This window comes from Anomaloglossus baeobatrachus, chromosome 11, assembly GCF_048569485.1.
Source record: "Anomaloglossus baeobatrachus isolate aAnoBae1 chromosome 11, aAnoBae1.hap1, whole genome shotgun sequence".
Taxonomy (NCBI): domain Eukaryota; kingdom Metazoa; phylum Chordata; class Amphibia; order Anura; family Aromobatidae; genus Anomaloglossus; species Anomaloglossus baeobatrachus.
Window position 1 is genome coordinate 61,148,179 of NC_134363.1, and position 23,685 is coordinate 61,171,863.

At 45.2% G+C, this 23,685-nt stretch overlaps 1 protein-coding gene across 4 annotated transcripts in view; it reads left to right on the forward strand.

Moving 5' to 3' along the window:
* LOC142256486 (serine/threonine-protein kinase BRSK2-like) overlaps nucleotides 1–23,685 on the forward strand; it is a 442,250-nt gene that overhangs the window by 928 nt on the left and 417,637 nt on the right. The window lies entirely within an intron of this gene.

The window sequence follows — 23,685 nt, forward strand, 5'->3', positions numbered from 1 at the left end:
GGAAACCTCAGCTAGATAAATCTTAAGAGGGTCTCGTGAGGAATAATCTGTGCTAAGTGGCCGGCAGGAGTGAGGGTACGCTGACCCTCAGACTAGCCAAAGAACACGATCTTCTGATTTTATGTGATGGACATTGTTATTAGAATTTTCTTGTAGGACTTTTGTGGTACTTTTATATTTTGCTTCCTTCTGTGGGATGGATTCTGGTTCGGGGGGGGGTCTGTCCTATGATGTAGAGATTTCTGTCAAGGTCTTGGATGATGTCACATGAAGGGTCATGAGGTTTTCTTCTAAAATCTGAAGATTCCGTTATGTTCATGAAGATTCCGTAGATGTTTTGGGATCTAAAAGGTTTCTTAATTGAATGTGGTGGGATCTTCAGGATATTCTTTGGGATGGGTTGGACATTTACATCATGATGGACTCGTTTGCTACCATAACCATGTCATGCAGATTTTGTAGCAAGTGGTCCAACCATGTCATACAGATTTTATACCAAGTGGTCCAACCATGTCATACAGATTTTGTACCAAGTGGTCCAACTATGTCATGCAGATTTTGTACCAAGTGGTCTAACCATGTCATGCAGATTTTGTACCAAGTAATCCAACCATGTCATACAGATTTTATATCAAGTGGTCCAACCATGTCATGCAGATCTTGTACCAAGTGGTCCAACCATGTCATGCAGATGTTGTACCAAGTAGTCCAACCATGTCATGCAGATCTTGTACCAATTGGTCCAACCATGTCATGCAGATCTTGTACCAATTGGTCCAACCATGTAATGCAGATCTTGTACCAAGTGGTCCAACCATGTTATGCAGATGTTGTACCAAGTGGTCTAACCATGTCATGCAGATCTTGTACCAAGTGGTCCAACCATGTCATGCAGATCTTGTACCAAGTGGTCCAACCATGTCATGCAGATCTTGTACCAAGTGGTCCAACCATGTCATGCAGATTTTGTTTTGAGTGGTCTATCAATGTGATGTTTAGACTCGCCTTGCTTTATAACATCTCAAATGCAATCTTTGGCTGACTTTATTTGGTGTAATGAGTTGGAGAGGATTTATGGTTGGCTTCTTATGCCCTTCAGGATTCTATAGGGTTATTTGTGTAAATAATTGATTAGTTCCTTGTGCTGTATAGCCCTGCATTATATATGGGATTCTGCTCTAGGGATCTGCATTATACGGTGGAGCAGTGCCTTGCTCTAGGGATCTGCAGTATATAGCAAATCCTCTGCAGTACGGACCTTCTTACGTGTCAGTTTCTGATGTAATGATCAGATATGGGAAAAAAAAAGAAGCTATCATTGACATATATCGTTCCATGGCTTTACCCTCCAGCTGTGCTGACATCTCATATAATTTCCCATCATCAACACATCAGCACCTCACAAGAACACTCCCCTTTAGCCCAGCAACAAGGTTTCCCTTTACCAAGAGGGTCCATCATTCTCAAGACGCAACGAACCAAGTCTTTCCCTCTGTATAAACTCTCGGAGGATGATACTTTTTGGGTATGACAAGGATAAACGGAAGGGTGATGCATTTTGAAATAATTAGCGACTGATTAAGAAACTGCCGGTGTCATTGAGATATGTGCGGGTTGTGGAAATCACCTTGGGAATACCTCTCGGAGATTGTTACGTGCTCTTGTCTTGATGGTTATTTTTATGTAGCGTTGCTAAATGAGAGAGGGTAGATTCTGAGAGACGTAGTTGTATCCAAGAGGAAGGTTGGGATGGACGGATTGGAGAAATGATAGACTTTCCTTTGCAGCAATCGTTTTCTCTTGGCGTACAATTTATTGAGAGGGCTTAGATCTAAAACTAGAAGTCAGTTAAGGGCAAATATTACAATGGCCTCAGCAGAAGAATACATGGACTCAATAATATAGTCACGAAGATGCCGCAAAGGTGACTCCCCGGCCTTAAATCAAGGGATAACTAGAGGTCATCCTCACCACCATCCATGGAGTCTCAGGCCTGGATCAGCTCTGCAAAAATACTGTATTTTATACTCTAAAATCACATTATGTTCTCAAAGGCCATAAATATGTATGTTCCAAAGTATTTCCTGGTATAAATACGTGCAAACCTGCAATATATAAGCATAGCGTTCCCATCATCAGAGCCTTGTAGTATAAGAGCTAAAGGGAAATGAGCAGAGGATTCACCCAGCTACGTGTAAAATCCGCAACGAGGAGAACTCACTCAACAGCTACCGTAGACGTCACCTCCACATCTGCAGGCTATCACGACGTACCGTCATTGCACGTCATGTACAGATGTTGGTGTGACATACCCAGAGATTAACACACATTGTATGCTCCAATATAACCAGGGTAAAGCTTTACAATTGTCGGAAATATTTACCAATTATTACATGTATGGTAACACCTAACTGGGAGTTTTTGTAGCAGTATCTTTCGTACTTTGAACTTCTTGTCATTTGTAGTGCCTGAAATACAAATAAATTACAGCTCTGTCCAAGTGGCTGATAATAGGATCACCTGGGATGTGGCCATGTCTTATAGTCTCCTTAAACTCTGATTACATTGCTAAAACCCTTATATAAAATCTTAGATGTTGGTACTGAGAAGATGTCTGTATCTGGTTATGGACCAAGAAGAGTTTTATTCTTAAATATTCTAGGCATTATATTATCTGTTTACAAGTGAAACTCGTCCCTGATGGAAGAGGTTGGCAGAGGTCCTGGAGATTACAGACAGGTAGCAGAGGTCCTGGAGATCACAGACAGGTAGCAGAGGTCCTGGTGACCACAGAGGTAGCAGACTCCTGGAGACCTCATACAGGTAGCCCAGGTCCTGGAGACCGCAAACGGGTAGCAGAGGTCCATGATACTTCAGACAGGTAGCAGAGGTCCTGTAGACCCCAGACAGGTAACAGAGGTCCTGGAGACCGTAGACAGATAGCAGAGGTCCTATAGATCCCAGACAGGTAGCCGAGGTCCGGGAGATCGCAGACAGGGAGCAAAGGTACTGGAGACCACAGATACGTGGCAGAGGTGCTGGAAACTGTAGAGAGGTAGCAGAGGTCCTGGAGATCACAGACAGGTAGCAGAGGCCCTGGAGATCACAGACAGGTAGTAGAGGTCCTGGAGACTGCAGACAGGTAACATAGGTCCTGGAGACCGCAGACAGGTAGCAGAGGTTCTGGGGATCACAGAGGTAGCAGAGGTCCTGGAGATCACAGGCAGGTAGCAGAGGTCCTGGAGACCACAGACAGGCAGCAGAGGTCCTGGAAACCTCAGACAGGTAGCAGAGTTCCTAGAGACTGCAGACGGGTAGCAGACGTCCTGGAGACCGCAGACAGATAACAGAGGTCCTGGTGACTACAGACAGGTAGCAGAGGTCCTAGAGACTGCAGACAGGTAGCAGAGGTCTTGGCGACCGCAGACAGATAGTAGAGGTCCTGGAAACCGCAATCAGATAGCAGAGGTTCTAGAGACTGCAGACAGGTAGCAGAGGTCCTGGAGTCCATATACAGATAGCAGAGGTCCTGGTGACCGCAGACAGGTAGCAGAGGTCCGAGAGACAGTAGACAGCAGAGGTCCCAGAGACCTCAGACGGGTAGCAGAGGTTCTAGAGACCGTAGACAGGTAGCAGAGGTCTTAAAGACTGCAAACAGGTAGCAGAGGTCCTAGAGACTACAGACAAGTAGCAGAGGTCCTAGAGACCGCAGACAGATAATGAGCAGGTTGTGGAGCACAAACAAACAAAGAGTTTTAATCCCAAGACCCAGGTTTATGTTTTGCAAGGCCATATATAGGCCTAGGGAGCACATGACATGGCATCACACCGGGCTACTTGTAAAACCCGACGTGGAGCACAAGAAAGTTTAGTGGATCGTGTAAAAGGGAGCAGAGCTCAGACCCAAGAATGGGGGTCACAAAGTCCCCTGTCCATACAAGAATGAGAGCCTTGCTGTGCGCTTGTATCCAGGTATGTTTTTCCCTAAAACGATCTGGAGTTTCAGAGAAAACTTTATTTGAAGACCCGGCAGGGGACTATAAAGAAAGACCTGGCTAGTCCAGCACCACCAGCTTCTCCTCACCTCACTTCAGTTGATTGACAGGTCTATTCCATGTGTGTATAAAGAGAAAATCTGTGGATAAAAAGTGCAATAAGGTCTTATCTATGAGTACCACAGGGATAAAGAGAGGCAAATCGCTCACCTGGTGGGGTTGTGTGACCCACAACTAGTATACATCGCCAGTGTATGGACCACACGCCACAAGGGCTAAGTTGCAAAATCCAAAGGAAACGGGAATAAAACTGTGGTTAATCCTGCTCTGCTGTCGGTGAAAGAATCCAATATAAAAGTAAAGGTGGTTTATTCAACGTGTTTCAAAGTGAACTTCGCTTTTTCTTCAGGAAAGGCCACCAATCCGTCATTGCTCTGCATTCTGGTGGCCTTTCCTGAAGAAGAAGTCATATTATTGTTTTATATTGGCTTCTTTCACCGAGAGCAGTGCAGGATTAACCATGTTTTTATTCCTATTTCCCTTGGATTATGTGTACATAGCGAGAGATCGGTCAACTACCTGGATCCCGACCACCAGAGGTACCAGACTAGTCCCATCTCTCCTTACGATGCTCTGTTGGACGCTTCATACAGTCCCTGTCCCTCTGTAAGTGATTTTGTCAGTGTGAATCAACTGACAGGTTCCCTTTAACATAGGAGGAATATATTTGACCACCAAGTTAGCCAGTGGATAGTTCCTAAAATTGTGTCTTTTACATTTTACAAATAGAGGCACAATATTTTAGGCCAGGGTTCGGGAACCTATGGCGCGCGAGCCAGATGTGGCTCTTTTGATGGTTGCATTTGGCTTGCAGACACATCTTTAATAAAAAAATACCGTATTTTCTGGTTTGTAAGACGTACTTTTTCCCACCCAAACTGGAGGAAAAATGGGGGTGCATCTTGCAAACCGCATATGGTGGCAGTGGTGGTGCAGGGTCGGCGATACTGTGGGTTCGTGGGGTGTCACGACGGCGAGCCTGCAGTAGCTGGCGGACTTCAGCCTGCTTTGAATCTCCCATAGTTGACGAGATTGACTTCAAGAAAATAGCCGCAGAGGCGGCGCTTGCACAGATAGGACTCCGCGGCCATTTTCTTGAAGTCCATCACGTCAACTGCCGGAGATTCGAAGCAGCATGCCGGCATATCAATGGCGCCCACCGCCGTGACACCCCATGATCCCGCAGCAGTATTGCCGACCCTCCGCATACTGACCCTCTTGAGCCGCGACACCCCCTACTCCGTGCCCGCAACATCGCCTACCCTGCCTCCTGGGACCTTCTGAGCTGCTCAACCACCTGGTGAGAATGGCTTTCGCAGAATTACACTTTAAAATATGTGGCGTTCATGGCTCTCTCAGCCAAAAAGGTTCCCCACCCCTGTTTTAGGCAATGGTCATACGTCATGGACTCCATTCGGAGCCTTCGTCGGCAGTTCGGTCATTTTTGCTAGAATTATAAGTGCAGCATGCGGAGCTTTTCTTACACTTAGAACGATGATAACATTCGTAGACCCCATCATTAGACACACAATGGATCTGGCACCGCGTCATGGCCTCCATTCAGAAACAGGGGTAAATGTGAGCAGAACCATACAATCCGGAAACTAATAATTTTACATATTAGTCCCGTATGTTGCGCTGTACTATTACATGCTCAACTATTATTGCACTTAAGTACTATACATTGTGAATATACGCTATTATTATGCTTTCTATAATAGTCATACCATTTCACTTACAGGAAACCCACACAGTTTCCCATTGTAATTATTCATTGGGGATCCCATCAGACTCCCTAGTGAATAATTATTTGGGTCTGGTCTTTGCTAGGCAACTGCTATTATACGCGATGTCTGTTTCATAGCAACATAGGCCACACCATATGGGTGACAAATATGGCCCTCCGCTCTCTTATGGCCTTTCTCACGACAAAGAGAACAAGATGGCTGTCATTCCCTGACTCTAGAACAAGGATATCTTAGGAAATATGTATTTATTAGTATAGCAAGATTTTAGCAGACATACAACATAGATGACCCATCAATACCAGATTGGTGGGGAATTCACACCCAGCATAATGGGTAGAAAAATGTAGTTCCTTATTACTTCATATTACAGTCCAATGTAGTATAAAAATTACAAACATCCCATTTAAAAAAAAAAAAATATAGCAAAAAAAATATAGCCATAGAATTCTACGCGTTTCGAACCAGTGATATTGTTGGGAATGTCATAACTAACACCTCTCCAATATCATGGGGATAATACATGTGTCGCGGGCGGAGGAGGGGACGCTGCGCTCTCCCACTGCTCGGGTCCGGCTGCTGCGGCTGCTGCTCGGTGGTGGCTCGAGCGGTGGGCCGGATCCCGGGGACTCGAGCGGCGTTCCTCGCCCGTGAGTGAAAAGGGGATTTGATTGTGGGGATTGGATATTGTCCGTGACGCCACCCACGGTTTTGGTGATATTGGTGACACCACCGCTGCTCTGGACGGGGATCCCGGGAGCGGTGACAGGGAGCAGCTTTGATGTTAGTTCTCCCCTCCGTGGGTAGGGGGTTGGTTGTCCCGGGGCCCGGTGATGGGGTAGGGATGAATGCCAGACGGGTTACGGGGCCTGGTGAGGTGCAGGGTCGCGGGGGCAGCGCTGTGCCGCACGGCACGGTGGTACTCACTCAGCCAATGATGAGGACACAGTTCTCGGTAAAACACACGGCTGGATGGACGGGTCCCACAGACGGCTGCAGCGTTGTTTCTCCCGGCAGGTTGATGGTGACTGCCTTTCCCTGCACCTATGTACTGTAAACGGTTCCAATGGGTTCCCACCGGTAACCCGCTCCCCAGCTTGGATATGGGCTGCAGGAGCCCCTTTTGCCCGCAGGCTCTGGCCCTGGGAACGGTAGCCTTGGCGGTGGCTGTGTTTCACCCTCACGGTTGGACTGTTGCCTTCTGTCGGGACTTGGCTGCTGGGAAATCCAGGAGGTTCCCTTCGCTGACGGATTTGGCAAATTCACGGCGACTCCTAGCCTTGCCGGGGTCTGTAAGCCCCTGCCAGATGGTGCTGACTTCTCTTTGTGTACCGGTCCGGTACCGCCGGGCCACCGCCCGTCCACGGCCCTTACGGTAGACTCCGATAGGCCACTCCTGCAGACGGTCACCACCGTCTGCCAACCTTGCTGTACCGCCCGGGCCACACACCCGGACGCTGTCAGATAGTTGCTCGACTACTACTTTCCTCCTTCCACTTGTACTTCCAAAAACTAATCTGCCCACTTTTCCCGCCTCCAGGACTGTGAACTCCTCGGTGGGCGGGGCCAACCACCTGGCCCACCCCCCTGGTGTGAACATCAGCCCCTGGAGGAAGGCAACAAGGGTTTGTGTCTGACTTCGGTGTGCCTGACCGGGAGTGTGGGGTGTGTTGGTGTTGTTCTCTGTGGCCCCTGGCTGGTCCAGGGCGCCACACATGATGTAGTAAACAACTAAAGCTCTTTATCTAGAAGACAAATGCTGCAGATCCGTTTGGTTATGGATCCACAATGGAGTACCCACTAGCCGGCGGAGATATGTTCCTCTGTTCCATCAATGAATTGTAACTAGTGATGAGCGAGCACTACCATGCCCGGTGCTCAGTACTCGTAACTAGTGATGAGCGAGCACTAGCATGCCCGGTGCTCAGTACTCGTAACTAGTGATGAGCAAGCACTACTATGCCCGGTGCTCTGTACTCGTAACTAGTGATGAGCGGGCACTACCATGCTCGGGAGCTCAGTACTCGTAACTAGTGATGAGTGAGCACTACCATGCTCGGGTGCTTGATACTGGTAACTAGTGATGAGCGGGCACTACCATGCTCGGGTGTTCTGTACTCGTAACTAGTGATGAGTGAGCACTACCATGCTCGGGTGCTCAGTACTCGTAACTAGTGATGAGCGAGCACTACCATGCTCGGGTGCTCAGTACTCGTAACTAGTGATGAGCTAGCACTACCATGCCTGGTGCTCAGTACTCATAACTAGTGATGAGTGAGCACTACCATGCTCGGGTGCTTGATACTGGTAACTAGTGATGAGCGAGCACTACCATGCTCGGGTGCTTGATACTGGTAACTATTGATGAGCGGGCACTACCATGCTCGGGTACTCGATACTGGTAACTAGTGATGAGTGAATGTAGCACCCACAGGGGAAGGGGTTAGCTTTACTCATCGCGGGTCGGTGATGTCAGCTCTGGGGATATCACGGATTGCCCTGCCCGGCTTCGTGGCCCACAGGTGTACAATCAAAGGGGAGGATGATGGGGATAATTTGTCTCATGATGCCCTCTGTGGTACGCGGCCAGGGTTAGCCGAAGCTGCGGGTGATGTCCACCGGGGCTGATGGTCTCGCAGCAAGATGGTTCTGCTCCCCACAGGCAGAGCAGGCCCCGGGGAAGGTGATGAGGGTGGTAGTCTATGGTGTTGTACAGGGGGGTACAGGGCTGAGGACGCTGACAGTAACTAGACGACACAGGCTGGTAGTTTCCTTTACCTTTTACTGGTCAGTTGTTATAGTCCCAGGTCACAGTGGTCCGGTCAGCCGGGAAGCAGTGAGGAATCTCTCTTTGCCAGGTACGTTGGAGGCCTTCCTTAGTGCGCTCTGACTGTGGGTCGCTGTGGCCTGGAGCAGCACAGTATCCCTCTTCCTAGTGATTTGCCTTGTCCATTATGGCGGGCAGCGTGAGCCAGATGAAGGGCCCGCTGGTATTTCTGCGGCCCCGGGTTCTATTATGCTACTGAGCCTTGTGAGGCTCTGTTGGGCCAGGCGGTGTGGAACCTCCTGCCCTCCGGGTTTACTGCTGGGCCATTAGTACCCGACAGTCGAGGACCCCAGTGTCCTGATTCAGCGCTCGGTCCTGGAAAGCTTGAAACAGCTCTCTAACAGCGACGGCTCTCTTTTACTGCTACTGGAATTCTGAGTTTTCTCTTCCTGTTCCTCTCTCTCTAACCCCTCCCCAGCCCAGAATGCACATGGAAGCTTGCCCCAAACAGGACTTGAGCTTCCCCTTCTGGCCTGGATTAGGAAGTGTTCTGTGCGTGATTGTACCTGGCATAGAGATGTCCCCACTGCTTCCAGGAATAGCATTGCTCTCCAGTGAGGAGAACAATGCGACTGTGGCTCCCATGACCACTGGGGTGCCACATGACCACTACCATGCTCGGGTGCACAGTACTCGTATCTAGTGATGAGCGAGCACTACCATGCTCGGGTGCACAGTACTCGTAACTAGTGATGAGTGAGCACTACCATGCTCGGGTGCACAGTACTCGTAACTAGTGATGAGTGAGCACTACCATGCTCGGGTGCTCAGTACTTGTATCTAGTGATGAGCGGACACTACCATGCTCGGGTGCTCAGTACTCGTAACTAGTGATGAGCGGGCACTACCATGCTCGGGTGCTCTGTACTCGTAACTAGTGATGAGTGAGCACTACCATGCTCAGGTGCTCAGTACTCGTAACTAGTGATGAGTGAGCACTACCATGCTCGGGTGCTCAGTACTCGTAACTAGTGATGAGTGAGCACTACCATGCTCAGGTGCTCAGTACTCGTAACTAGTGATGAGCGGGCACTACCATGCTCGGGTGCTCAGTACTCGTAACTAGTGATGAGCGGGCACTACCATGCTCGGGTGCTTAGTACTCGTAACTAGTGATGAGCGGGCACTACCATGCTCGGGTGCTCAGTACTCGTAACTAGTGATGAGCGGGCACTACCATGCTCGGGTGCTCAGTACTCGTAACTAGTGATGAGCGGGCACTACCATGCTCAGGTGCTTGGTGCTCGTAACAAGCAGTCTTACACTCGGACAAGTTAGACTTGTGTACCAAGTATAATGGAAGTCAATGGGAAACTCAAACATTATTCCGGAAGATAGTTTGGAAAAATGCTTGAGTTCTCCATTGACTTCCATGATACTCTGTAGACGTATCAAGCCCGTCCGAGTACCTAGCACCCGAGCAGGGGAGTGCTCGCTCATCACTATTTGTAACGTTACATGAATCATCTTCAAAATATTTATTTTCTGACTTATTTTCTTTTTTTTGCATGTCTGACACTCGGCGCCCCATCGATCAGCTGATATAGCCGAATGTGAATGGTGTAAAGGCCGCTTTACACGCAACGACATCGCTAACGAGAAGTCGCTGGGGTTACGGAATTCGTGACGCACATCCGGCCTCGTTAGCAACGTCGTTGCATGTGACACTTATGAGCGACCGCTAACGATCTCACTTACCTCAAATATCATTGATCGTTGACATGTTGTTCATTTTCCAAATGTCGTTGAACTTCTGGGATGCAAGTTGTTCATCGTCCCTGAGGCAGCACAGATTGCTATGTGTGACACCCCAGGAACGACAAACAACAGTGTTCCTGCGTCCTCCAGCAACGAGGTTGGAGTGACGTGAATGCGGCTGCTCTCAGCCCTCCGCTTCTATTGGTGGCCCGCTGTGTGACATCGCTGTGACGCCGCACGAACCGCCCCCTTAGAAAAGAGGTTGTTCGCCGCCCACAGCGACATCGCTAGTAAGGTATGTGCGTGTGATGCGCAGTACTGATATTGTGCACCAAGGGCAGCATTTTGTTGCCCGTGACGCACGAACGACGGGGGTGGGTGCGATCGCTAGCGATGTCGCTGCGTGTAAAGCGGACTTTAGGCTAAGCTCCTATTCAGCTGAAACATCGGAGCTGAAAATAGCTGATCGGTGGGGGGTGATGGGTGTTGATCCGATATTGATGAACTAAAGTGGGTGTTACACGCGGCGATATCGTTTGCAATATCGCTAGCAAGCGTACCCACCCCCATCGTTTGTGCGCCACGGGCAAATCGCTGCCCGTGGCGCACAATATTGTTAGGAGCCGTCACACGGACTTACCTGGCTAGCGACAACGCTGTGTCCGGCGAACCGCATCCTTTCTAAGGGGGTGATTCGTGCGGCGTCACAGTGACGTCACTAAGCGGCCGCCCAATAGAAGCGGAGGGGCGGAGATGAGCGGCCAGAACATCCCGCCCACCTCCTTCCTTCCTCATTGCCGGCGGCCGCAGGTGAGCTGCAGTTCATCGTCCCCGAGGTGTCACACGTAGTGATGTGTGCTGCCTCGGGAACAACAAACAACCTACGAGCTCAACAATCAACGATTTTTTGAAAAGGAACGACGTGTCAACGATGAACGATTTGGTGAGTATTTTCCATCGTTAACAGTCTCTCCTTGCTGTCACACGCAACGACGTCGCTAACGATGCCGGATGTGCGTCACAGAATCCATGACCCCGGCGATATATCGTTAGATACGTCGCTGCGTGTGACAGGGCCTTAAGGATATATTATCAATATTGTAAGCCTGGAAAACTCCTTTAGAGACACTTTTTCTTTAAAAAAATGAATCTTAAAGTATCTCATGGGCATTTAAATATGGGGTGAGACTAAGGACAGAAAGACCAATGGACCTCACTCCAAGAGTCCCAAAATATTTACCATTTTGGCTGCTTCTTATTTTTATAGGGATTTTTTTGTATGTCACTTGGAACATTTGCACTGGTGTAGTGGTAACATTAGCCTTATAATGTTTCCATAGTCCAATCTCTTGCATAAATCATGAAGCAAAAATGTAAAGACAAGCCCCTGGGGCTAAACAAAATGGGCAATGTAGAGTGATGACCTCTGTAGGGTCCGCTGACCTTGTCTGGAACCTCGAATCGACTTCTAATATCCTGCTATAAAACAACATCAATCAGCTTTCTTTAGATTTATGTTACGTGGTATATTTAACCCTTTTGTAACTGAACGATTTATGTTTTTTGCACTTTCATTCCCGCCATCACCTGATGTTTGGCTCTAAACTTGCCAAGTGTCATGGCGGCATCAGACGCTGTTCAGACCACAGACACTCCACAAATATGCTTTGTCTGGTGATTCTGAGTTACATAGACAGGCTCGGGCATCAACCGGCTGTGTGCTCATTAGTAATCGGTCTAGCAGGAGTTAATCTCTGCTAACCTGCTTGTTACTTTTTGGGTCACATGTTGTGGGAGACCTATCACAGTTACTCCCTGCCTTTTTAAGATGGTGGAATCTGTCTTCCCATGCCCACTATAGCTTTTGCTCCATGTCTTGGTGTGATCCAGTTGCTGGTGAATTACTGTGTGCTGTGGAAATCCTCCTGTCATCTGGTTATTTCCCCCCTGATCTTTATTTCCTCCTCATCACATATTGTCTTAAATCTTTGTTTGTGCTAGCTGTGTAATAGAGTTTTGGTTTTCCCATTTGTTCATAAATATGGCTTCAACTGCTCCTGTCCCCGTCCTCCCTGGGGTGGCAGAGAGGGGGTATTAGATTAGGACTTGCCAGGAGCAGGGCAAGGAACGTGGCCCTGACATCTTCACCATTAGAAGTATCCCTGGGATAGCTAAGGCCCCCTAGCCTGAGGGCCAGTTTTGGGCCCCGGTCCCCTGTTATCCCCTTAAACACCATTACACCCCCCTTCTTCTACTAGGAACCATAACTTTAAAAAAATAATAATTCTACAACATTCATCGTATGAGTGACTTGTTGGTTTTTTTTGAGGGATCACTTGTACTTTTGAATGACAACTATAATTCTATTATATATTATGCTCAAAAATCCCCCCAAAAATCCCAAGTGGGGTGACATTATTAAAAAACTCCATGGATTGAGCGGGCTCAGCTCCTGAGCCTGCTCTATACACCCACATCTGACTTAGGAGTTATATCCAATGTTGAACAGTGTCCAGAAGGGATCAATTTTGAGGGGGCCTCTGTCCTATTCAAGGAAGAAAGTATTATGGGACCACTCTACGGATAGGATTGGCCAATAACAAACAGTTTTCATCTTTCTGGAACAGGTCTGAGTTGCATATTTTTCTCCCATGAGCCATTGCTTGTAAGTTTTCTTGTGTCGCCTAGATCACTTTAATGGCAAAATAACTGCCTTTTCTGATTACATTCAAGAAAAGAATAATTTCAGTTGGGATCATAGGGATTGATTTTTTTCTGTTAAGGGGGATATTATTGATTTACTCGTCTAGATACATTTAGATATTACAAAAATAAAATCAATAAGGCAGTAAGAGAGAAAAAATATTCAATAACGCAATTTTTTCACCCTCAAATCAGTATCATACAACCTTAAAGGGAATATGTCACCAGATTTTTGTCACCTAATCTGAGAGTAGCATAACTTCGAGGCAGAGATCCTTCCTGATTCCAGTGATGTGTCACTTACAGGGCTGCTTGTTATAGTTTTGATAAAATCACTAATTTATCAGCAGCAAATTATCCTACAGGACTAGTAAACCTGCTGTCATGTAGTCCAACCTCGCGCCCACCACTGATTGGCATCACTTTACACAGAAAAGTGCCAATCTGTGGTGTGGGCAGGATTATACAGAACTCAGCATTCTGAGAACTAGTAGTTCTGCAGCAGAGAAAACTGATTTTATGAAAACTGCAGCAAGCAGCCCAGTAAGTGACACATACCTGGAATCAGGGTCTCTATCTCTACATCATTCTGCTCTCATGTGGGGTAGAGATAATCTGTTGACAGATTTCCTTTAAATATCTTACTAATTTTTTCTTTGTTCTTTCCCTGTCATTTCTCTGGTACGGTTTGCTTGGAAAACTGTCAAGATGTGTGGCATTCTTACATTCTGCTCGTTGACTCATAGATGATGACTCATGTTGGGTATAGACTGTGCTAGTGAATTGTGAGCATTTATACTATGTAGGTTCGTGGCTACATTAGTGGATGATTTAAGGCTTAGGTGGTCTCAGAGTGATCAATAAATGTCATGACCTGCTCACTGGCCACCACAGTCATGATATACCTATATATATATATATATATATATACATATATATATATATATATATATATATACACAGATAGATAGACCTATCTATCTGTATATATATATATATATATATATATATATATATATGTATGTATATATATACATATGTATACACATATGTGTGTGTATACACACACATATATCTGTGAGTACTTCACACCTACAATTTTTTATTTCTAAAGTTCTGTACTTACATCGGTTGACCATAAAATAGGTAATGTCCTAAAAGTCCAAAATAAGAAATACTTTTCTGTTGAAGCCCTTGCACTTAAGTGTTGCCTCTAAACTGTTCTTCTCCAGTCTTTGGGTTCAAGGCTGTGGCGGTGACATCCCGCCTACAACACATGACCATTGCAGCCAATCACTGGCCTCGGCATAACCGCTGAGTCCTGTGGCTCAACCCCTCTTTGGGCACCTGGGCTTCTTCAGGCCAGGGACCTTTGGCATTGAGTTTCTGCCTGTATGATTAGTCCAACCCTATATGAATAATGCCACCATGGACAGGTAGGCTAAAATTTTGAGATTCTGTCAAACTAGGGAACACTTCATTGCAGAATTATCGGAGCCATAGGACCATCAGGAATGCCCTGAAGACAGGAAAATACTACCGCATAAAAACAAAACAATAACAAGGACCTTTTTGCTCTCACCGCAGTAGTAGCAGACACAGACAGAAGAGGACCCCTATCCAACAACAATATATGGACCCTTTTCAGTAGAATAGCTCATCGTAATGCAGAATTCCATCTACTTTGGAGGTAAGAATTGGCGCCTTAGGCTGTTGGGCGCCTTAGGCCTTTGGGCACCTTAGACCTTTGGGCACCTTAGGCCTTTGGGCACCTTAGGCCTTTGGGCACCTTAGACCTTTGGGCGCCTTAGGCCTTTGGGCAGCTTAGGCCTTTGGGCGCCTTAGGCCTTTTGGCACCTTAGGCTTTTGGGCGCCTTAGACCTTTGGACGCCTTAGGCCTTTGGACGCCTTAGGGCTTTGGACGCTTTAGGGCTTTGGATGCCTTAGGCCTTTGGACGCCTTAGGGCTTTGGATGCCTTAAGGCTTTGGACGCCTTAGGGCTTTGGAAGCCTTAGGCCTTTGGGCACCTTAGACCTTTGGGTGCCTTAGACCTTTGGGCGCCTTAGACCTTTGGGCGCCTAGTTGCACCAATGATGTATCCACCCCTGGTTTCCAGTATGTCAGTATGTATTGAGATGCGTGAGGCCTATTTGACCTATTAGTGAGGATTTGCCTAACTCTCAACTTGGTATTTGGACTATTTTTTTCAACGATGGACTTTTAGAAAATTTGGACCATGAAATAAATCCCTAAAAACGTTTCAGTAATTTACTCTTTGACTATCACAATCCGTCTATTGCCTTTTTAAGATATTTTTTTTAAATTACAACATAAAACACCTGTAAAGAAATTGAACAAAACCTCTCTAGAACAATACATAAATGATACGCCAGCCGAGCCCGGCCACCTTCTGTGTACAAATAATGTGGTGGATGTGATTGAACCGCGGGGTGCAATATTCAGGGTAATTTGGAGGAAAATTGATGTGGAGAGCATTGTTTTCTATCATGCATCTCCCGCCATGTTTCATTGTGTTTTTCCCACTCTGCTCCATGCAGCAAAATTAAAAAGATGTTGGCGATGACACACATTGTAATAGTACAAATGACACATGCTTGCATTGATGCTAACTGTCACACTGAGTGACATAACTATAGTGACAGCGCTGAGGTCGATACGTTCTTCGTCATTCAGGGACCGGAAACAATTTGCTCAAACTTTTTTATATTTTTTTAAGAATGACTTTTCCAAATCTTCATTCTTGCATGTGTAACTATTATGCAAGAATATTAAATATTCTGAATGTACAGTGAAAAAACAGAAATTCTGTCCAAATTCCAGGGAATTTGTATGAATACTCAGTATTTTACTTTGACCAACACTTATTTACGGTAAATTATCTCCCCTGACAATGAAAGGATTAGCCGTCGAAACTCAACATGCTCTGTTATTCAGCTTTTGGGAGGAGACCGATATTAGAAGGAAGTGCCTAAAACTTAAATATATATTAATGCCACTGAATACTGAAAAATATTCTGAAAACAAAAAGAAAGTATTCAAGCAATGGCAATATAACAAATATCCCTGAAGAAGCCCAAGCGAAACATACTCTGTTCTTCTTTGCCCCCAACTTCATCTTTTGAGAGGAGACTAATATTAGAAGGAAGTGCCAAAAACATAAATAAATATCAATCCCACTGAATATTAAAAGAAAGTATTCAAACAATGGCAATAACAACAGATATAACCTGAAGAAGCCCAAGCGAAACATGTTCTTTTCTTCTTTGCTCCAACTTCATCTTTTGGGAGGAAACTAATATTAGATGGAAGTACCTAAAACATAAATAAATATGAATGCCACTGAATACTAAAAGGAAAAAAAAAAATTATTCAAACAATGGAAGTCATAACATACTTCCTGAAAAAGTTCAAGCCAAACATACTCTTTTCTTTGCCCCAACTTCATCTTTTGGGAGGAGACCGATATTAGAAGGAAGTGCCTAAAACATAAATAAATATCAATCCCACTGAATATTAAAAGAAAGTATTCAAACAATGGCAATAACAACAGATATAACCTGAAGAAGCCCAAGCGAAACATGTTCTGTTCTTCTTTGCTCCAACTTCATGGGAGGAAACTAATATTAGACAGAAGTACCTAAAACATAAATAAATATGAATGGCACTGAATACTAAAAGGAAAAAAAAAGAAATTATTCAAACAATGGAAGTCATAACATACTTCCTGAAAACGTTCAAGACAAAAATACTCTTTTCTTTGCCCCAACTTCATCTTTTGGGAGGAGACCGATATTAGAAGGAAGTGCCTAAAACATAAATAAATATCAATCCCACTGAATACTAAAAGAAAGTATTCAAACAATGGCAATAACAACAGATACTCCCTGAAGAAGCCCAAGTAAATCATGCTCTGTTCTTCTTTGCCCCCAACTTTATCTTTTGGGAGGAGACCAATATTAGAAGGAAGTACCTACAACATAAATAAATATTAATGCCACTGAATACTGAAAGAAAAAGAAAAAGTGTTCAAACAATGGCAATAATAACAGATAGACCCTTAAGAAACCGAAGCGAAACATGCGCTGTTCTTTTTTGCTCCTAACTTCATCTTTTGGGAAAAGACCAATATTTGAAGGAAGTACCTAAAACATAAATATCAATGCCACTGAATACTGAAAGAAAAAAAAAGAAATTATTCAAACAATGGAAGTCATAACATATATTCTCTGAAGAAGCCCAAGAGAAACATTCTCTGTTCTTTTTTGCCCCCAACTTCAGCTTTTGAGAGGAGACCAATATTAGAAGGAAGTAACTAAAAAAATATATATTAATGCCACTGAATACTGAAAAAGATTCTGAATACAAAAGGAAAGTATTCAAGCAATGGCAATAATAACTGATAGTCCCTGAAGAACCCAAGCAAAACATGCTCTGTTCTTTTTTGCCCCCAACTTCATCTTTTGGGAGGAGACCGATATTAGAAGGAAGTGCCTAAAACATATATAAATATTGATGCCACTAAATACTGAAATAAAAAAAAGAAAGTATTCAAAAATGGCAATCATAACAGATACCCCCTGAAAAAACCCAAGCAAAACTTGCTCTGTTCTTCTTTGTCCCCAACTTCATCTTTTGGGAGGAGACCAATATTAAAAGGAAGTAACTAACACATAAGTAAAAAATCGATGTCATTAAATACTGAAAGAAAAAAAAAGAAAGTATTCAAAAATGGCAATAAAATACTGAGACTCCCTGAAGAAGCCCAAGTGAAACATGTATTGGAAGTATGTGATGAGGGAACAGCCTGCATTTTATGGTTTACTACTGGTCCATAGAACCTATAGCACCCGGCTTTATTGTGCATTTGTTGTATGGTTATACTGATACTTCCTGAAGAAGTCCAAAAAGCGAAACATGTATTGGACGTACATGGCAAGGGAACAACCTGCATTATTATGGTTTACTATTGGTCCATCAAACATATAGCACTGGCTTTATTGTGCATTTTTTGTATGGTTATATCTACAATGTCCTTGACTCTATAGTTACTTGTTAGATTACAATTATACATTTGTCTGTTTCCCGTCACTCTTGATGATGCATGTTTTTTTAGTTGTGGTTTGTTTCATTAAGTGTCAATCTGTAATTAATATTCTGAACTATTTTTTGTTATATTTTGCCTTTTTTTAACACTTTCTTATGGTGTTCTTCGACAGATAGTTACTGACTGTTCTGTAATGTTTTTAGTAAAACGTAAGGCTTTATGACTGCAAAGTTTATTTGTAGTCTGTTGCCATGGAGACACATAGTTTTGCAGGAGCTGTAAACACAAAACAATATGATACTTTTAATAAAAACTATTTGCAAAGTTGTTCCCCCCCCAAACTCCCCCCCCCGACACACAGAGTTTCGGGGACACTTATCTTTGGACTGTCAATATACTGTGCTACTTCTATAATATCTATCTCCCCAAATGGTCTTGTGGTCACTGAAGGCAGCTCTTCTGCTTCTGGGCAGCTCTGTTGATGGGACATGATTGCCGACATCATGCTGAGTGACAGCCGGCTCCCCGTCAGCAGCCATGACCCTCAACAGAGCAAAGAAAAAAAGAAGCCGCATGACATCAGCGGAGTCTGTGACTGTTCTGAGCCGGCAGAGACCAGCGCCGCGCACAGCAGGTAGGTAGTTAGTGACTAGCTGCCTGTTAGTTCTTGGACTTAGAGTAAAACAAAATAAATGGATAACCCCTTTAAGGCCAGAGTCATCAATCACCTTTCTTTTTTTATCTTGTGTTATTCGCTGCCTTTTTTGTGCCAAATTGTTAAAAATTTTGTACTAAGTCAAAAGTCATCTTTATTTTGTTCTTAAACTTTTTTGCAAAACTTTAGCACAAAAAGCTTTAGGAAAATAGAAAAAATAAGTGGCCCTAACCATCCTATAAAAAATGTCCTTTATTCGACATTCAATAAGAGCATGGTTGCAGTAGGACGCAGTAAGTGCTGTGGATGATGGCTGTTTCGCCTATAACAACACTTCAGGGGGTCCTGATACCCTGGCTTCCATTTTTTATGGGATTGTGAGTGACACTTTTTCCCATTTTCCTAAGGTTCTCTACATTTATTCTTTTTGAAATTGAGCACCTGTCACACTTGCGGGTGTAGCAAGCGTGGCGGGGTGCGTTCAGACCTATATGCGTCTGATGCACAACAAAAACATAAGAAAGGGGACACAAAAACAACGGGAGGCCCTGGAACTAGTGAGAGGGGTCAATGAGACACCTATTCTCACCTGCAGCTGTCCATCATCTCCTAATCAGTCCCTATACAGTCTCCGCTACTGTCGTCGAGCAGGAACCTGAGACCCTTGGAAGACCCGATAGTAGCCCTGACTAGTGAAACAGGTGGGGTTCACTAGACCCCACTGCTGCACTAACAACACACCAGGTAGATAAAGACAAACAGGGGGGAAAAAACAACCAAAAGGATAAAGCCTGAGCACAGGAAACTTCTACTGCAGAGCCTTCCTCCAAGGCAGCCAGAGACCAAATGACTTTGTATCTTCAGCAGGGATTGCTGGGATACACCCCTACTTAAACCTGAAGGGCGCGACTACAACAAAAAACAAAAGATTTTTCCAAATCTGCAGCAAATCAGTCCTGTGCGTACGTACCTGTTCAGATTGAGTTTATATATTCTACGTAGACCAGGAAGGCTGTTATAGCCAGAATCATTGCATGAGCAGACCACAAATGATACAAACCTTCATGCATTGTAATTTTATAAATTGACATGACATTACTCATGTAAGTCATTATTCGTTATGAGGCGCACAAAGGAAGCAATTTTGGTTTAAGGTCAAACTAGTTATATCAGAATAAGATTCACATGTAGGCCTGGGAGGATCTGCATAGCACAGCCCGCCGCACGGCACAGCCCGCCGCACAGCACAGCCCGCCGCACGGCACAGCTTACATATATCAAGCGTCCAATCACCTCCAGCAGCGGTAATGCAATGTTGGCATTATCAAATAGATGGAGAAGGCAGGAACATGTAGGATAAACATATCTGTATCTACAGCTCAGATATTCAACAACCTGATGGATACAGTGAGCTGTATGATACATAGTATTACGCAGATCTTTTTGTAGAAAGAAGAAGCCTATAAGTTATTCTCCCCATACTGTAACTTATCTGCTTTATCCCAGTATTGAAACATCCCTGTGTGCATTATCCCTGTGCATTAGGGATGAGAGCAGCATAATGTAGGGGCAGAGAGCCTGATTCCAGCAATGAACTGTTTGGTGCAGTTTTGATAGAATCCCTGTTTTCTCTGTTGTTGATTTAGCAGTGCTCAGAATGCTGAGCTTTGTATAACCCCACCTGCACCCCTGATTGGCAGCTTCCTGTGTACACACTGTGAACTGTCAGCAAGCTGCCAATCAGGGGTGTGGGCAGGCTTACACAGATTTTATGGATTGGCCTGCTCATGAGACCTAGTCACAGGTAGTGATATTCTTCTGATGATAAAACACTGATTGTATTAAAACTACGGCACACAGACTAGTAAGTGACACATCCCTCTAATCAGGCTCTCTTGTCCTACATTATGCTGCTCTCATATTAAATAACAAAAACCTGCTGATAGATTCCTTTTCAATGGAGTAAGCCTCATACATTCAGGGCCATATCTCTTGTGTTTCTTCTTCACCGTTTGGTCACAATGATGCATTTTCTGCCGCACAGGTGAGTCATAGAATCCGGGTGATGTTTGCAGTTCACAACTAATGAGACACTTATTACAAATACGCAGTACAGTTAAAATCACATTGACTGAACTTAAAACTGCAGTTCCAAACTGTTAATGGTCCATTCAATGTGTAAGCTCTCAAGCCAGGAGTGAGCAGCCCTTAAAGGGAATCTGTCAGCACGTTTTTGCTATGTAATCTAAAGCCAACATGCTGCAAGGGTTAACACAGACAGTTCAGGGATGCCTGTATTGTCACAGTCCGATCTGTTGTTGCTGAACCCTTATCATTGCTCAGACTGCAAAGTCACGCTCACGACAGCCCCTGCTGTAATTGACACCTTACTGTCAATGTACAAACTCTATATAGAGCCCGGTGTGGGCGGGGTTAGCTCTCTCAGCTCTGCTACATGGCTAAATCTAAAAATTGTGATTGTGTCAGAATGGCTGCACCCAGTAACCTAAGTGATACCTCGTTGGATTCAGGATCTCTTTGCCTACAACAGGCTACTCTCAGATTAGGAAGCAAAAACCTGCTGACAGATTCCCTTTAAAATGTGTTTTTCACACCAAACATGTAGAAAAGCATGGTATTGCTGTCCTCATTGCCCACAACAAGCCTTTGGTGCACATACCAGTCATTTATCTTTTAGAATTTGTCATCCACTCTATATCATTGGGAAATTCCTCTCCATTTGTATTCTGTCAGCACTATGGGAGCCAGAACCTCCTTAACCTTCCAGCACACATTGCTCCTACCATTATCTAAAAGAAGAAGGGGTTAAAACAACACAATTGTAAATAAAATAATTTGCAGATTGTTTATTTACCATTTTTTAGGAATCCCAATCGGCCATCACTCCACATGCCAACAAAGGTGTTCTATTAAATTTAGATATTTTTTATGGGCCCTTAACCCTTTATGTTGGATCATATGATTTTTTTATTTCTTTGTGTCTTCTTAGGTATTACCCCAGCGGCTGCTACATGCTGTGAATAATCATACAGACAATATAGTATATAGACAGTTCCCGCATCTATGGTCCCATGTTTGCAAGCATCTCATATATGTGTTAATGTAAGCAATTTGTGTTTATATTGCAATCATGGAGAACTGAAGTATTAATTATGGATGTACAATGAAGGATGTTGAGATGGAAATGAGCAATCTGAACAAAAAAGCCCAGATTAATTGCCTTCATTAAACACATTTAATTAACTTAGACAAGGCTGGTAAGACTATTTTCATGAAAACGAACACAACATTTCCTTTTCAATGGACCCTTTAATTTGCGAGGCCTGCAGACCGTCAAGTGACCCCTCTGAATGAGGCCTGCAGACCGTCAAGTGATCCCTCTGAATGAGGCCTGCAGACCGTCAGGTGACCCCACTGAATGAGGCCTGCAGACCATCGGGTGACCCCACTGAACGAGGTCTGCAGACCGTCAAGTGACCCCTCTGAATGAGGCCTGCAGACCGTCAGGTGACCCCACTGTATGAGGCCTGCAGACCATCGAGTGACCCCACTGGATGAGTCCTGCAGACCGTCGGGTGACCCCACTGAATGAGGCCTGCCGACCGTCAGGTGACCCCACTGAATGAGGCCTGCAGACCATCGAGTGACCCCACTGGATGAGTCCTGCAGACCGTCGGGTGACCCCACTGAATGAGGCCTGCCGACCGTCAGGTGACCCCACTGGATGAGTCCTGCAGACTGTCGAGTGACCCCACTGGATGAGGCCTGCAGACCATCGAGTGACCCCACTGGATGAGGCCTGCAGACCGTCGGATGACCCCACTGAATGAGGCCTGCAGACCGTCAGGTGACCCCACTGGATGAGTCCTGCAGACTGTCGAGTGACCCCACTGGATGAGGCCTGCAGACCGTCAGGTGACCCCGCAGAATTCTTACCAGCCATGTGGAAGAGTCTCTGGGGCAGAAAAGTATTTTTATCTATATCAAAATTATTTATAGAAGGAGTCCTATAAAGGACATCATATATATATATATATATAGTCAGGAGCGGAGCTATCACGGTCGCAGGGGTTGCTGTCCCTATTCCCTGCCTTGCTTCAGTTGGATGTGAGTCAGTGGGCACACATCCAGCGGAAATGCATCACAGCTCAGATTGGATGCTGCGCGACATGGGAGTCAGGGAGGGTGAGTAAAATGTTTTGGGTTTTTTTTTTTTTTTTTGCAGCAAACACATATACCAGGAGGGAGACATATATACAAGAAGGAGGACATATCTACCAAGCAGGGGACAAAAACCAGTATGGGGATATATACCAGAATGTGTCCAGGAGGGAGATATACATACCAGAATGGGCCGAGGATGGGACATATATACCAGGATGGGGACATATATATCAGGAGGAGAACATATATGCTAGGATAGGGAAAATAAACCATGATGGGGACATATATACGAGAATGGGCCAAAGAGGGGGACATATACACAAGGAGAGGGACATACGTACCAGGAAGGGCTCAGGATGGGGACATATATACCAGGATGGGGCCCAAGGGAGGAATATATATACCAGTAGTGGGACAATATATACCAGGATGGGGATATATATATATGAGGAGGAGTACATATATGCTAGTGTGGCGCCCTGGACAAGCCAGGACGTCACAGGTACTGCAACAACACACCCCACACCCCGGTTAGGAACACCAAAGTCAGACACAAATCCTTGTTGCCTCCCTCCAGGGGCTGATGTCCACACCAGGTGGGGTGGAGCCAGGCGGTTGGCTCCTCCCACCGAGGAGTTCACAGTCCTGGAGGCGGGAAAGGACAGTAGTTGAGTGGAGAGGACAGTTTTGAGAGTTGAGGAAGTGGTAGTGGAGCAGACTGACCGTGTCCGGGTACGTGGCCCGGGCACCTA